Source organism: Mustela nivalis (genome assembly GCF_964662115.1).
Source record: "Mustela nivalis genome assembly, chromosome: 20".
In the NCBI taxonomy this organism is placed as follows: Eukaryota; Metazoa; Chordata; class Mammalia; order Carnivora; family Mustelidae; genus Mustela; species Mustela nivalis.
Window position 1 is genome coordinate 21,724,841 of NC_139039.1, and position 17,409 is coordinate 21,742,249.

General features: G+C 35.0%; 1 protein-coding gene across 7 annotated transcripts in view; it reads left to right on the forward strand.

Annotated features, from left to right (window-relative positions):
* Positions 1–17,409, forward strand: part of SGCZ (sarcoglycan zeta) — a 1,087,941-nt gene that overhangs the window by 547,417 nt on the left and 523,115 nt on the right. The window contains exon 1 of one of the 7 annotated variants that reach the window (XM_082715519.1): positions 9,686–9,848. The exons of the other annotated variants lie outside the window; for them this stretch is intronic. The gene's annotated coding sequence lies outside the window, so the exon portion shown is untranslated. Of the gene's footprint in view, positions 1–9,685; positions 9,849–17,409 lie in introns of those variants that run through there. 7 annotated transcript variants of the gene reach the window in all.

Below are 17,409 nucleotides of genomic sequence, written 5' to 3' on the forward strand. Positions count from 1 at the left end.
ATGAGATATGTTGTTTTGAAGACTGATTAGACGATTTCTGGGTAATGCTTGGGCATTACCTCACACACAAAATATTGTTTCTGTCTGTCTCTTAACAAAGGACAAAGCAGAATGTGAGACTGCTGACTTGGAACCACTAGTAGTGCTTTAAACATGGGATTGACATTTAGACATGTCAAGTCCTAGAATTGCCGCTGAGGAAATTATCTCTTTATTTCAAACTAAGTGCTATATTCTCTGATATCAAACATTGATTTTTTGTACAAGATCAATGTTAAAATACTTTTTTGAAAATGTAATCTACATGCGAAACAGCTTGAATGATGGAGCCATTTTGGAATCTTAAGACATTATGTGTGTGCTATATGTATGTACTATGTGGGCGTGCATGTGTATGTGTGTACCTGCGTGTTTTGTTTTTAACTGATTTGAAAGCAATGCTGTAATAGTGTAAGCATGGAGCCATAACATAATTGACAGCATGGTTGCCATAGCAACCAAACCAAGTTTGATACTGGTTGAGGAAAGAGACTGGGGAAGTGCCCTTGTACTTCTACTATCTCCTATCTTTTTGGAAGTTTTGGTTCAGTTTGAACTATTAGGGAAGACAGGAACAGAGTATGCTTGCCTGTTTATAGTTTCCTAAAGGACCTCTCAAATTTATTTTGTCTGCATTGCATAGAGCAAGATTTCATACCGGTATTACTCGTATGGCTTGCAGTGATGAAAAGTATATTGTAATGACTCTTAACTGCATGTTTCCAGGTATCATCCAGATATGACATATGGCTCAGGGGCTGGAGATCTGTAGTCAAGCACACCCAAAGGATGCAGAAGTTGCAGGGGCTCTAAGGGTCAGTAGAGATGAGATGTGCCTTACCCCTCTGGACAGAGGATGAGCTCAGTGAGGGCTTCTCAGGTTGAGAGGCACAGGCTGACTTTGAACTCCAGGAAATTCTCTAAGTAAAAGTTAAAACTCAAGTGTAAAACAGTTTTAATTTGCTTTACTATTCTGCCCAATTTCCTGTTCCTTAATGCCTTGATTTAAATTTAATCTTTCTTTAAAGTTAGGTAGTAAAAATACTGGTAATACCTGCTTAAAATTTATATTAATATTTTAATAGAGGATTTTATTAAGAAAATTTCATTGTTATACATGAGTATATGTTGATTCAGTCTCAATGTGAATAAAAACTTGAATAGTGCTATGGCATTTGTTTTTCTCTCTTTTTTTTTTAAGCTTTTATTTCTTTATTTGGGAGAAAAAGAGAGAACACCAACAGGGTAAAGGTCAGAGGGTAAGGGACAAGTGTACTCCCAGCTCAGTGGGGAGCCCAGCATGAGGCTCAGTCCCTGGACTCCAGGATCATGACCTGAGCCAAAGTAGATGCTTAATTGACTGAGCCACCCAGGCACCCTTTGGCAGTCGCTTTTCTGCTCTAAGTATCCACTGTCCTCTTTTGGCAGTATCTGAATTTCTAGTGCAAGATCTCTAAAGAGAATAGCTGTACCCATTCAGGTCTGCTAGAATCACATGAATCACATGAACTTATTTTCCTTGGAATTTCCCCTATCTCAAGAAATAGGATTATTTAATTTACATGAAAATAATATTGTCTCAAGATAAAATTCTTATTGGTTTTAATGTGATACAGTTTTGAATATTTATGTTTAAAAAATAGTACTCAGGATTGTTTTTATACCTTTAAATTAAATGTTGGCCAATAAGTAGTTTTACAAAATATATATGAATATATTACAAAATGAATATATTCATAATAAATAGGCCTTCAAAATTATTCAACACTATATTAAATACTTATTCTACTGACTCACTTTTCTGTGTTGTATTAGGAAATCTGATTTTCCTGAAAGAAAGGAAAGAAAAAAGGCATAGTAGGAATGATTTATCCTCTTGATAATTCCCAATATCTTCTAAAGTACTCTATTTCCTTGTAAAAGAATATGAACCTTAAAAGCTTTTGCTCTTTGACTTTATGAGCTCATTACTAATGGAGGGAGCTTGAAGAAAAGTCATTCTTAATGGCAGTTCTCAGATGGCTCTTAGGTAGAATTTATTAGTAGTAAGCCTTAACACAAGTGGATTGCTCTTGTAACTTTCAACAGACTTCTTCTGATTAGTTCATTTCAAGCGTTCATTAAAATCGGTCCCACTATTTTGAAGTTGTATCTTCAAGATACTTTTTTTCTGTATTCTAACGTCATCATCTTATTTTTGGTGTATTATTGTTGGTAAAACTGGATTATAAGATCTTAATATGTAATATACTTATTCTTTCACTATATCAACATATGTTTAGTACCAAACATGGTTTATATAAACCATTAAAAATTTGGAAGATGAGAAAATACACTTTTTAAAAAATCTGCATAAATCTCATAATGTCACTGAGAGATAATCACAGGTTACCTAACCGTAAAAATCTCTAGAATCACAAAAGAGGGAGTTCTCACCTCTCTAGGGTAAGTGGAAGGGTAAGGAAGGGTAAGTGGGATATCTCTCAGGAAAGAAGACAACTAAGCTGACTCTGATGAGATCACCAGTCTGAGAAGACAAGATTCTAATTTTAGGAAACATTTAAGAGCATGTATTAGGGCAAAAATTTGTATTGTAGGAGGAAGGGAAATAATAATTTTAAGAGAGTGAACCAATTAAATATAAACTTATAAAGTTACTTTGGTGTCAATTTAAAGGATAAGTTGGAGGAAGAAAAGCGATTTATACTAGGTAACTTTTTGAGAATACGTTCTAATATATAAGCAAAGAGTAGTGAGGAACACAAACTCAAAAAGGGGCAGAGGGAAGAGGAATTTATTCATTCATTCAAAAAACATTTATTGAATGCTTACTACTGATCTAGCACTGTGATAATTGATGAGGCAATTATCAAGGCCACTTCAAGAAATAAGACATAGCAATGGTATTGTAATAACATGTATGGTGGTGGTAGCTATACTTTTGGTGTGCATAGAGTTGTGGAATCACTATATTATACACCAGAAACTAATTTAACATTGTGTGCCAACTGTACTTCAATTCAAATCAATCAATCATTCAATCATGATAGTATAACAGCAGGATTTCTTGGCCAACTGGATAAGAGCAAGAGGGAAGAAAGTGAGGAGTTTAAGCTATGCCTCAGACTTACGACTTGTTTAACTTGATCTGGTAATTAAATTGTATTAATGAAAATAGGAAATAGAAAAGAAGAGGGCAGGTGTTTCAAAAACTTCAAAACTTCTTTTTCTTTTAATAAACTAAAGTACTAGTGTTTAGTCAAGGGAGTCAGTATGTAACTAGACCGAATAAGTTTAACTTAATAGAGAGACCTGGGGTAGAGATGAAAAATTTGGAGTTGTCCACATATAGGGAGGAGATAAATTCAGAGTTCTAAGAAATACTTCAAGAAAGGAACATAAAATGATAGGTAGAGATTGTCAAAGACAAAACCCTGAGGATGTAAAGTTACATAAATAAATAGGGGCTTCCAATAAAGCCAAGAAGTAGAAAGAAAACTAAAAAAAGAATATTGTTTTAGAAGCCAGAAAATGTTAAATTCGGCCATAATTGAGAAATGTAAGGATTTAAATGTCTATTGGATTTAGTAATCATTTCCATATGTCTTTCAATCTGAGTTTTCATGATGATATTCTTTTTTTTTTTGTTATTGTTTTAAGGTTACAATTTTTGTCCTTTGATAGGTAAAACTATTTTACCTATTCTCAGCTGGAACTATCCTTGACATTTATAGTCATCCATCCATTCAGTCTCATCTGGTTTTAAGAGTTTAGTTACTTTCCATATCCTAGTGACACCCAGATTTATTTTCAGATATGATTACTCTACTGAGCTTCTAACCTGACATTTGTACTAGGGTGTCTCAGTAGCACCTGTGAGTCAGAATGACCTAAACTCACCTGTCATCCACTCCCCTTAATCCCACCAGCTCTTCATGATGACAGACTATTGGCCAAACAAGAAATCCAACAACAATATGGATCTTTCTATTCTTCTTCTACTCTTGACCATCTCATAACACTATGTTGCATTGGCTCATTCCTCTTCATCTTCAGTATCTCTGCTCAGTGGATCACCAACATCTCTTGGCTTTCTAGTAAACTGTTAACTGTTTTTTCTTTTTCTGAATCTGTGGACTCCATTTCTTTATATTGTAGTTGATATTTCTAAAGAAAATGGAATCCTATTACCTTCCTCTTTAAAACCCTTCACTATCTCCTAATTGTTCTTGTGAAATAATTCCTTCTTCTTAAGATCACTGCAAGATTCTCTATAATCAGATTCTGCTTATGTCCCCAGCTTTACCTGTCAGTATGCTTCCTTTTACCTTCTCTGTCCCATCCCACTGAACTTCTGTAGGTCCTCAGACATTTCAGGTTTTTACCTCTAGATCCTTGTGTATACTTTTTCAATTACTGAATATTCCAGTCCTTTCACTTGATTAATTCCTTTTCAGTCTTCAGGCCTAGCATGGGCATCTTTCCCGCAAGCCTTCTCTGGCTAACCAAGACTTTGTTGGGTGTCACTTAATGGCGCCATCATTGCATCCATGATGTCAACTCTCAGTGCATATCACCAGTGTTATAATTCCTGTTTTCTATAACATACATCTTGTGTCATGTAAAATATAATTTCTATGAGGCAGAAAATATGTCCATTTTTCTTCCATTTTATCCCCAGAATCCATTACAGTAGTTACCAAATATTACTTGCTTTCTGTGTATTTTATTAGTATACTAAACAAATGAGGAAGATTTTATTATATGAAATGAAGAATAATAGATCAAGCAAGATCATGGGTAAAATGAGATGGCTTTAAGTCCAGGTATAACTGAAAATATTTCTAATGGCTTAGAAAAATGACCCTTTCCGTAAGGGAGGAGTAAAGAGTGAGCAAGCAAATGGAAACTGAGTATAATATTTCATTTCTGAGGTTGAAACAGACTGATTTGAGTTGGTTTATAATGAATATCTTTTTTACATTATAGGATTTCCTGACAGCTATGATAGGATCACATAATATATGAGACGTTTGATGTGAAAATATACACAGAGCTTGAGCCTTAAGGGTAAAACTTCTATCTAAAGTTTTGTGATGATAATACTTTAATTCAAAATAATATTTAGTAGGGGTGCCTGGGTGGCTCAGTGGGTTAAGCCGCTGCCTTCGGCTCAGGTCATGATCTCAGGGTCCTGGGATCGAGTCCCACATCGGGCTCTCTGCTCAGCGGGGAGCCTGCTTCCTCCTCTCTCTCTCTGCCTGCCTCTCTGCCTACTTGTAATCTCTCTCTGTCAAACAAATAAATAAAATCTTTAAAAAATAATAATAATAATATTTAGTATAGTAATGCTAATAAAAGGGGCACCTGGGTGGCTCAGTCAGTTAGGCAGCTTTCTTCAGCTCAGGTCATGATCCCAGGGACCTGGGATCAAGCCCCGCATGGGGCTTCCTGCTTGGTGGAGAGCCTGCTTCTCCCTCTCCCTCTGCCTTCTTGTGCTCTCTAGCTCTCTGTCAAATAAAAAAAAAAAATCCTTAAAAAAAATAATGCTAATAAAAACCCAGATATGAAGGCTAACCTACCCTCCAGTGAGTCATTTAAATATCATGATGCTTTAATTAAATTCATAAACAATTTTATCAGTATTTCCTTATGTAAACATTTTTAATTAAATGAATTTTATCTTACTAAGGTAATCTCCATTCATAACCATAAAATAAATATAATACTGATGTATTTATCAGCATTTCCTTTCTTTCTGAATTATCAGATTTAGCAATTCTTTCTTGATTTAAACATGAGTATTAATTTCTTGGTCTTAGTGATGCCAGGAAAAGTTTATGGGATTTGGTTTTTTCCACCTGTGTCTGAGTCATTTATTCTCGTCAGGTTCCTCTTACTATCCAGGGGGTGTTGAAGTGAAATTGAAGACTCAGTGGTTTTACTCCTTCAAGGCATCTTTCTTTCACAGTCATTTCTTATATAAATTACCTGGTTCTGCTCAACTAAGTAAGGGCTCAGTCTGATTTATTTAAAAGGCTTCCACTAGTATCATAAAAGGAAAGTTATTTTCTTGTGTTTTTCTCAATACTTGGCTATACTATGGATTTAGGATATTTTAAATTTTATTTGTAAATAGCCTAATATCCTTTTTTTAAAAAAATTCTTTTATTTCTTTTCAGCGTAACAGTATTCATTGTTTTTGCACCATACCCAATGCCCCATGCGATACGTGCCCTCCTTAATACCCACCACCTGGCTCCCCCAACCTCCCACCCCCGCCCCTTCAAAACCCTCAGGTTGTTTTTCAGAGTCCATAGTCTCTCATGGTTCACCTCCCCTTCCAATTTCCCTCAACTCCTTTCTCCTCTCCATCTCCCCATGTCCTCCATGTTATTTATTATGCTCCACAAATAAGTGAAACCATATGATAATTGACTCTCTCTGCTTGACTGATTTCACTCAGCATAATCTCTTCCAGTCCCATCCATGTTGCTACAAAAGTTGGGTATTCATCCTTTCTGATGGAGGCATAATACTCCATAGTGTATATGGACCACATCTTCCTTATCCATTCATTCGTTGAAGGGCATCTTGGTTCTTTCCACAGTTTGGTGACCGTGGCCATTGCTGCTATAATCAGTGGGGTACAGAGGGCCCTTCTTTTCACTCCATCTGTATTTTGGGGGTAAATACCCAGTAGTGCAATTGCAGGGTCATAGGGAAGCTCTATTTTTAATTTCTTTCAGTGGAAAAAAGACCATCTCTTCAGTAGAAAATAGCCTAATATTCTTAATGTATAGCATTGAGTCTGTGTGGTTTAAGAAGTAAAAAAATGAAAATGAAACTAATATCCCTTTAAAATTAACTGTCATTTTTTGTTTTCTTAAATAGACAGCAAAGCACTATTTCTCCTTTAGCTCAGAATTTTTAAAAAGATATTATTTATTTATTTATTTATTTGGAAAGACTTTGCATGCAGGTACAAGTGGGAGGGGCAGAAGGAGAGAGAGAATGTCAAGCAGACAACACATTGAACTCAGAGCCCATCGTGGGCCTCAATCTCAGGATTCTGAGATTATCATTTGAGATAAGACTAATAGTCAGATATTTAACCCACTGAGCCATCTGGGTGCCCCAACTTACAATTTAGTTTGATGCTGTAGACACAAATGTATTAGTTATAATTTAAAATGCATTGCTATGGCAACTTGATAAAAACTGAATGCAAGAAATAAATATTTATTAAAGGCTTTCAAAAAACTTCCTGAAATGGAAGATTCCAGTAGAATAGCTGTTTTTCTTTATGGAAAAAATAAATAAAATGTCAAAATACAGGGCACCTGGGTGGCTCAGTCAAAGGTCCAGCTCTTGATTTCAGCTCATGTCATGATTGCAGGGTCCAGGGATCAAGCCCCACATTGGAGGTCCGCACTCAGCAGGGAGTCTGCTATGCTTCCTTATCCCACTGCCCCTTCCTCCTGCTTGCACATGTGCACATGTTCTCCCTCTCTCTCTTTCTCTTTATAAAATGAACAAATCTTTAAACCATGTCATAGTACATCTCATCTTGAGTTACTTAAATTATGGTCTTTTTATCAAAGTATCTGAAAAATGCATTAAAATTATTTATGTTCATAGTTTTGGATCTCAAACAATAGCTAGAAGAATGCTAGTATTCATTTCTGGAATGTCAAATTGACCCTTTTAAATTAAAAACTAAGAACTATTTTTGTTGTTTACTGGTTAAGCAATCAAAAAGAAAAGCATTTTTGTGAAGTTAAATCAATGTTCATAGAACTGGACTCATGAATTCAGATTTTACATTTAATTTATAGCATCAAGACACTTTTTAAAAAATAAAAAATTGTCTGTTTCTGCAAGTGCTGCTTCCCTTGGAGCTAAACATATTTTCTGAATCCAAAGAACAAAATAAAATAGAGTTAACCAGAAATTAGATATATGTATAAGTCATAAGATGTGGAATAACTGTTCTAAGTAGATAAACACAGTTGCATAGTGTAGGACAGTGCATTTTCCTGCACTCATACAGATGTATATGACAGTTACTATAATTGTTGGCCAACTTTTCTTTTTAGTTAGGAAAATAAGAATGATAATAAATAATAAATGTTTTGCTTAAAAAGGTATTTACATTATATAATAACTTTTAGTCCATGCTTGTTATGTTTTAAGCAATATTTCATTTAATCAAACAATCTTAAAAAATATTTATTTATTTTAGAGAGAGCATATGCAAGCTAGGGGAACGGCAGAGGGAGAGGAGAGGAGAGACTCCTCGAACAGATTCCCTGATGAGTATGGGGCTAGATCCCAGGATCATGAGATCATGACATAGGCCAGAATCAAGATTCGGATGCTTAGCTGACTGAGCCATCTAGGTACCTTGCAAAACAATATTATGAGTTACTTTATCTGTTTTAGATGGGAGGAAACTGTAAAATCTGAAAAGGCAGCAAGTAATTTGCCCAAGATCACAAAGATAATATACAGAACAATAGAATTCAAACCTCATTATGCCCAAATTTTTAAAATTTTTTTATCCAATAAATAATCTTTCTCTATCAGAAACAGGAGAGCAAGAAAAGTAAGATAATGCCAGATGAATAAGCAGTTAATGTTAAAGGGTACATTCATTCATTAAATATTAATACAATTCAATTCAACAAACTTTGTGTTGCAGACATTTTGCAAATGTCATTGTTAGGACAGTTATAAGACAGGTATAATGAGGAAATTCAGGCTATTTGACTACTTGGCCTTTTTTTGGAACTGGACTCTTAAAATTTCTTTTTAAATAATATTATATATCATGCACTTATTGACAGTTTAAAACAGGTGCAAAAAACAGTTTTCATATTTGCTTACTTTAAATTACTATTTGCTTAAATATTGGACATTTTTATATATTTCAAGATTTTTTAATATATTTTAATTATTTTTATTCATTCATCATATTTCTGTTTTCTCTATGTAGAGTGTTATATAATTTTCTTTCCTTTATCCTACAGAATATCCCATTTATTTTTACTTCTAAGCACATTAAAAAATAGTCAAGTACATTTGAAAGCAAATCAAGTTTTTACTTACACTAACACAAGAGGGAATCTGACAAAATGCACCATAACATTGGAAGAAAGCACGGAAGAGATCAGAAATTGAAACTTATGTATTAGAGGTTCTTAATTTGAAGTCTGTAAATGGGTTTGGGAGACTGATACTCTCTGAATTGAAGGCAGATGTGTTTGTGTTTTTGTGCACATCTCCTAGAAGATATGGTAGAGGAAGATTCAGAGAGGTTTTCAGTGTAAAACTGCAGAGTTTATGCTCATTTTGCACATTTCTAAATAAGTCATAGCTCTCAAATCAGATTTTGCTTATAATAATTTATTAATAATGCTGTTGTTAATTAAAATTTATATTTTAATATGAATTAATTTATTAATAATTTATGTTTCAATATGAATTAATTATCTTCAAATATTATTGGATTATTTTCCAAATGTTGGGTTCAAGATTAAGGAAGTAGCTAAGAGAATGAGACCTGTAGTTTAGAGAGCAACTGTTTTGTGTCTCACACCATGTTACAATCTATATAAACATTATCTCATTTAATCTTTACTAGAACCTGGAGCATTGCACCCTGTTATCCCCAATTTAGAGACAAATAATTGGAACCAGTGTATTGGTTTGTTCATTAGCTGTAACAAAGGACTATAAACTGAGTGGATTTAACAACGGAATTTTATTGCCTCACAGTTCTGGACACCAGAAGTTCAAATATTAAGGTATCAGCAAAGTTAGTTCCTTTTGCGAGCTATGATGGAGAATCTGTTCTGTATCTCTCTGCTAGCGGTTTGCTAACAGTTTTGGTATTCCTTGGCCCGTGGTACCATAAACTCCAGTCTTCACATGGCATTTGCACTGTCTCTATTTGTGTGTCCAAATTTTTCCTTTGTAGTAAGGATAAGTGTCTTACTGGATTAGGGGCCTACCCTACTCCAGTATGACCTCATCTTAACTAATTACTTCTCAATGACCCTATTTTCATATTCAGGGACTAGCTTCATATTCAGGGACTCTAGAGGTTAATATTTCAATATATGAATTTGGGGGAGAGGAACACAGTTCAACCCATAACAGTCAGAAAAAGATAATAAATCTAAGTCCAGTATCCCTAATGCTGGGAGGAAGAGAAGAGGATATTATGAGGACTTTTGTGGTTTTTAGGGGGTGTAGGGAAGGAGAAAGATAGAAGAAAGTTATACTCCTGAGTTACGTTAATCATTTGACATTTTGCAGATTTTTAGCCTTTTAGAATATAAGTTACTATTTCTCAAAAGTCAATCATAACCATAGTGTGTTACTGACCGTCTCTCTTTGTAAGTGAACTTTAGCTTTAGTGAAACTTTGCTGCCTAAACTCATGGACCTCACCATATTTTTCAAAGTAGTTCAGAATGCTGGAATTTCTTGTTTGACCTTTCAAGGTGATGATAATTGTGCTGCTTTTAATGCCATCTTCGGATTTTAATGAATCAACCTGCTATAATGGCATTAATGTGGAGGCTATATATCATAAGCCCTAGGCCTGAAACTTGAGAAACTATTCTGAAACTATTTACCTTCGAGTAACGCTCAAGTATTGATAGTTCAAGGATCTTTGGGGTATGAGGCCCCCCCGCCAGATTTGCTCCCCCATGAAGTCTGCCCATTCTCATAGGATGATAAAGATGTTGTGAGGTAAAACAAGAATATTCTTCAGGATTAATCATAAATTGCAGCAGAGCAGAGATTGTTTTCCTTTTGAAAAGCCTGTCCTTTGCACCAGCGGCCATGCATCAGGAGAAGCTGCTCCTGCAAAATGTCACTGGATGATCCATGAAAAGAAAACACTAATCAATTACAGAGATTTCAAAATATGTAATTTAATCAAGACATATTGTAGTATGGTAAAAGACATTTCAATTCTACTGAAAGAGCAATGACTCATCCATAAATTATAGAGCACTTAACAAAGTGAACAAATTTCAATAGCAATGCATTATATTGCAACAACAGCATTATCAGTTTAACTGTCAAGTGAGGTGACAAAAGGGACAATTTGTATGTTTATTAAACCTTAGTAAAAAGCAAATATTTTTAAGTATTTAAATAGTTGGTTAGTAGGTAGAAGATATATACATAACAAATGACAATGCCTGAGGAAGAATTTGAGATATAAAGGAAGAATTTGAGATGTATGCCCTTTGTGGGAAATTATTCTTAGAAGAATTGGTGTCAGGAATTTGATCATGATGATGTCATTAATGTTTCCTTACAATTCCCTTTTGTTGTTGTTTTCATCGTTATCATGGATCTGCATCGGAAAAACTGCTGGCCTCATTGATACATGTTTGCAGTGAACACTATCTTTAGTCAACTCCTCTATTATTAACATTATTTGCAAATCCACTAATTTTACTGTCACACTGCCAAGCAGTTTGATTTGTTTGCAACTAACTTGGCATGAAAAACCCCAACAGAACCCTAGAAGAGTCACTCTCCTGCCATTAAAAATATTTGTCATTGGGAATTCTCGAGGCTTTCATTAGAGATGAATATTCAGTTGAGATTTATTTACTTCCTTTGTGAAATGTGGTAGTGCAGACTATTTAAGAAAATATTGTTATTCAGATTGGCCCTTATAGAAATTAAATATACATATATAAAAGAGGTCCAAAAACATGAGGACCAGTAGAAGCACCTAACATTCTGGTACATAGTAAATATTTATTGAGTATATAAAGAATAAAATGCAAAAGAGGAATATACTTTATATGCTAAGAATAAACACTATGCTAGAGTCTTATATATGAATTAGTTAGGGTATATGATAAGTTTATAGTAGCAAAGATATTAAAAAATCCAGTGGCATTGGGGCAGCTGGGTGGCTTAGTCTGCTATGTGTCTGCCTTCAGCTCAGGTCATGATTCCAGGCTCCTGGGATCCAGTACTGCATCTGGCTTGCTGCTAAGCAGGGAACCTGCCTTGCCCTGTCCCTCTGCCCCTCCCTCTGCTTGTGCGCACTTGCTTTCTCTCTCTCAAATAAATAAATAAACTCTTTTAAAAATGCACTGGCCAGCTATAACAATTTATTTCTCCCTCACAGGAAGGTCCAGAACTGGGTGTTGTGTTCCATCCAGAGTTGGGGAGGCAGTTTTGTTCCCCAGAACTATTAAGAAGTCAAGTTCTTATCTTGCACTATCATCCTTTAAATTATTGACATTTTTAGCATGTTTAAGCTGGCTACCAGCAATGTGACTACATCCCAACCTTTGAGGAGGGGGAAAAGAGTGAAAGGTCATGAGCTTCTTCATGGAAAAGAGTTAAAACTTATAAACATAATTTCTATGCATAACCCATTGGCCACATAAATGTGCAGAGAAACCTGGAAAATGTAATCCCTAGCTGAGATTCTATTAAAAGGAAAGAGAGAAACATATATCTTAGGTAAAAATTTGAAATCTCTGTCTAAAAAAACACAAGGTGACTTTTTCCCCTCCTGTGATCCTCATGAGGCATATTAATTATTCCTATTGTCCTACAATCTGTCTTTGCTTGTTAGGTGCTCAGCAGCTGGGTGGTTGCAGGCTTCTCAGGGATGTTTTACTTTATTCAAAGAGGTGTTTCTTTTCATTACAAAAATATTTGAGTACTATTTATATACTTTCTCTTTATTAACTTTATTTTGGTGCAGGCTAATGTGCCATGAAAGTTGCTTTCCAACCAATTTGTTTCTCAAGCTTGATTTCAGTTTCTAATTTTTCTTTGCATTAATGTTATATTCTTCTGGTTGGTTATTAGTGTTATTTTGCCTTCTTATGTCTATACTTTTAATTTTCAATAATGCTTTATGGTAAGACATTGCTAAGCTCAAAATTAGAGTTCTGATAAGGTCCGAGAAGGTGTTTTTTGGTTTTTGTTTTGTGTTCCTGGAGAGAATTCTTTCCTCTGAAGTATCAGAAAAGCCAGAATCTTTATAGTGCATATGTATTCTTTTCTGTTTGCTACAGAGGAGATCAAGTAGATTCATGAGGTTCTGCCTGAATACAGGAGAAGTTTTGAACATTGCCTGCCTTTATTTCAGTTTTCCACATAGGCAACTAATATAAAAAAATGAAATGTCTTCTTTTATCTATATTTATTTAGAATTTTAAAAATAACTTGAGGTCCTTAACAACATCAATATAACTGGTATGTGTGTGTGTGTGTGTGTGCGTGTGTATCTTGCATTTATTTATTTATTTGGCACTTTTAATTTATTATTTGTACCATTAGACTTTCAGTTTACTGATGTACATCTTACATACTGTTCTCACATAACATCATTGTTTCTTCCTTAAAGTGTCACCTTCAGGCCCTTGCCAACTTTGAACAGTCAACCTAAATTATTTTCTCACTATTTTTTCACTGGCTTCTAATCTATCTTGAATAACGAAATACTTACTTTAAACAAAACAAAGCAAAGCCAAGAAAAAAAGAGAACCATAAACAGCAACCCACTTTCATGCAACACCTGATTACTGTTTTCTATTATTCAAAATTGGGACGGACTAAATTAATTGAACTCTGTATTCTGATAGTACTTCAACTAGAGAGTCAGTGTTTGTGATGGAAACAACACTGCACTTAGACTTTTTAAAATTCTGTGCTGGGTTATAGGACAGAAATATAAGAACATAAATCCTGTCCTCAAGAAACTCAGAAAAGCCTCATGTTGTTTAATCCAGTGGTCAATTCTCCGTAGGCATCAGCTGCCTTTGATGGCTATGCATGCTCCTTCTTGATACCTTTCTTTTGTTGTCAGGACAACACATACTCTGAGTGTTCTTCCAAATTTACCAGTTAATCTTTTTGTTAGTTTTTTTCCCCCTTTGCTGTTTAGTCACCCTCTTACTCACCTTTGCTAATTTCATCCTCTCAAACCTCTTCGCTTTGGAGGGCTCCATGCCTGAGTCCTTGGGCCTCTTTTCTTCTCTTTCTATGCAAACTCTGATGACTTCTTCCATCCTTTGGTTTTTAAATGCCACCAAGATGATGATTTATAGCTCCAAATTATGTTTGCCAACCATACTGCTCTATTGAACTCGATTCATATATCCGCTTGGACATGGAAAAGACAAAACTGAACTTCTATTATTTCCATAGAACATGTTCTGTCCCAGTTCTTCATCTCAGTTTGTCCTCACCCCACTATTATATTTACCTGGGCCAAATACTAGTATTATATTTGACTTCTCTGGTACTCACCCCCTTTATTGGTTAAAAGAAAACTTAGAGCATATCTTTAAAATCTAGTGTATCATAATGTCCAATTCTCATGATCTCTATGGCATGAAACAAACCTTAGACATCTCTGTCTGATTACTTAGTCTCCTTAAGTCAGATCACATTATCGTTACATTAAAAAGTCCTCCATTGATTATTCTTTTTACTGAATAAAGATAGTCTTTTTAATGACCATGACTCACCGCATGAACCTCATCCCTGCCCTTTTACCCTTCTCCCTCCCCCTGGTATTCCCTGCTCCTGCTTCCACCACAGCCACCCTGGTCTTTGGTCATACTTTGAATATTCCAGGAGAATTTGTGATTTAGGGCCTCTCCACTGGTCCTTCTCTCTGCTGGAATTAACTTTCTTTAGATATCTGTAGGGATTCCTCTCAGTGAAGCTTACCTTGAGGAACTTACTTTAAAGTGTAATAAGGCTTCTTCAACCTGTCTCAAATTGGTGTCTCCTTCCTAGCTCTTTCTTTCCTCTGAAGCACTTACAAATATACCAGATAAATTATATTTTTAGTTTGTTTATTATTGGCCTTCCATTGTAAAATACAATCCTTTCAAGGGTAGATCTTCTTATCTGTTTTATTGCCCAGTTATTGTAGGTATCTAAAACAGTGCCTGGCATATAGTAGCTGCTCTATAAGTATTTGCTGAGTAGGTGAAATAACATGAAGTTAGGTTTTGATCTGTCATTTAATAGGTTATTCTCATTTAATAGATTATTCCCAATTTACTGAGTATGAGAAAATAGAGGCTTAGAAAAGTAGAAACTCAAGGTTATCTTTGGGTTATACATTTTTTTTAATTTGTAAAAGGGAAATGATACCTATTTTATCTACTCCTTAAAGCTTAGTTTGGTGAAACATGCCCATAATGAAGAAATAACTTTTTTTATTTCTATGAAGAAATAACTTTTTACATTCTAAAGTTCTAGAAACCCCCACACACAAAAAAGATTTACACAACTTGCTTTCCCACATTATTCAATATAAACTCTCTTTCTAATGAGAAAGGAGTTTACAGTATTTATTTTTGTCCTCTGTTATTTTCATAACCATTTCATCTTTTTTGCCCCATGACCCTTTGCTTCTCAGCCTAGCTAAATACTACTTTTTCTTAAAAACTCAGCCAAAGCCATTTTTCTAACTGGAGGTCTTCCTTGAAAAATCCACTTAATGTTTATTTCTCTGTTCTCTGAACTTTAAGTGCATTTATGGTTAGGACTGCAAAGCTTAGAAACAAGCAGCCCTGGCTTTTTGCCAAAATACATTTCTGGAAACTGTATCGTAAAGCTCATCATTTTAAAGCTAAAATCTAAAGATAGAGTTTTCTGACCAAGGCCGTAACTTGAATAAATCATAACTGTGACTAATGAGACATCATAAAAGTCCAGAAAAAAGAGACATAATTTGGAATGGTAAAATGATGCTCCAAGTACTATAAAATTGTATAAAATAGTACTTATTTAGGAGTACTTTCAAAAGTCCCTAATTTCTTTTTTTTTATAGTTACAGGTACACATACACAGTTTTCTTTCATCATAATTTAATATAAAACAGTTATGATAACTATGAATGCATCTGTTAAACATATAACTAATACACCTTTTTACTTTCTTAGTATTCAGAAAGGCTTTGGGTAATCAAAAAAAAAAAAAAAAAAAAGAACTGGCAAGAAATGCTTTAAGTTGATACCTTTTTTTACCCCCATGGCTTTCTTTTCTTTCTTTCTTTCTTTCTTTCTTTCTTTCTTTCTTTCTTTCTTTCTTTCTTTCTTTTTTTTTTTTAAGATTTTATTTAATTATTTATCAGAGAAAGAGAGAATACAAGCAGTCAGAGTGGCAGGCAGAGGCAGAGAGAGAAGCAGGCTCCCTGCTGAGCAAGGAGTCCAATGTGGGACTTGATCTCAGGACCCTGATATCAGGACCTCAGCCAAAGGCAGTGGTTTAACCAACTGAGCCATGCAGGCAGCCCTCTCATGGTTTTCTTTTAAGCAAAGCTATTGTATTTTAGAGCTGTGTTCCATCTTAGAATTATTTATTTTCAGAAAGATCGGATTGCCCTTTCTTTGTTACTAGAAGGCATTTTATTATATGAAATTGTGTTGAAGGAATGTGAAAAGGGGGTAAAAAGAAAAATAAGTGACTACTTAAGGTACTTGGGAGACAGGGAAGACCAAACTAAATATAATTGTGTTGTGCCTCTTCAGTGAAATTTTTAATTTTCTGGAGGACAGAACTGAGATAATTTCTTGTATTTAATTTATATTCTCTCCACCCACTTATCAGTGCCCTGTGTCTCATATAGAATGTGGCATATATTAATTACTTATTGGATGATTATATAGTTTTCATTATTAATATAATTAATATTTTAATGCTTACTGCTTAACAATAAGAGAAATGATTTTTAAAATAATACTTTAGATTGCAGCCTCCTAATACTTACAAGTATATGCAGAATTTAAGTATCTACTCAAGGGACACGTGGGTGGCTCAGTCAGTGGGGCCTCTGACTCTTGATTTGGGCTCAGGTCATCATCTTTGTTATGAGATCAAGGCTGCATCTGGCTCCACATTGGGTGTGGAGCCTGCTAAGATTCTCTCTCCCTTTCCACGTCCCCCACTCTGCTCTCTTAATAGATGGATAGATAGATACTCAATATTAATGTCCAGAGCTTTGAGAGGCAGAACCCACTATAGGGCTGCTATTGTTGTGGGATGGCCATTGTTAAGAACCATGTCAGGAACATCTGGGGTGGGGCTGTGAGTGGAAGCAGGACAGAGGCCTGTGCAAGGCGAGAGAGAAGATGTTAAGAGGTCTTCAGTGACATGGTGGGAACAAAGGTTAAAGACTACGAAGCTGGGGGAATGAAACATGCGTATGGAACAATGAAGACAGTGATGAAACCATGCTTTCACTAAATAACTACCAAAAGACTTTACTTTACAATTCTTATCTTGGAAGCAAAACAGTCTCCCGTTTGTCACATGTAGAGTAACAGGATCTGCTCAGTCTCATTCATTA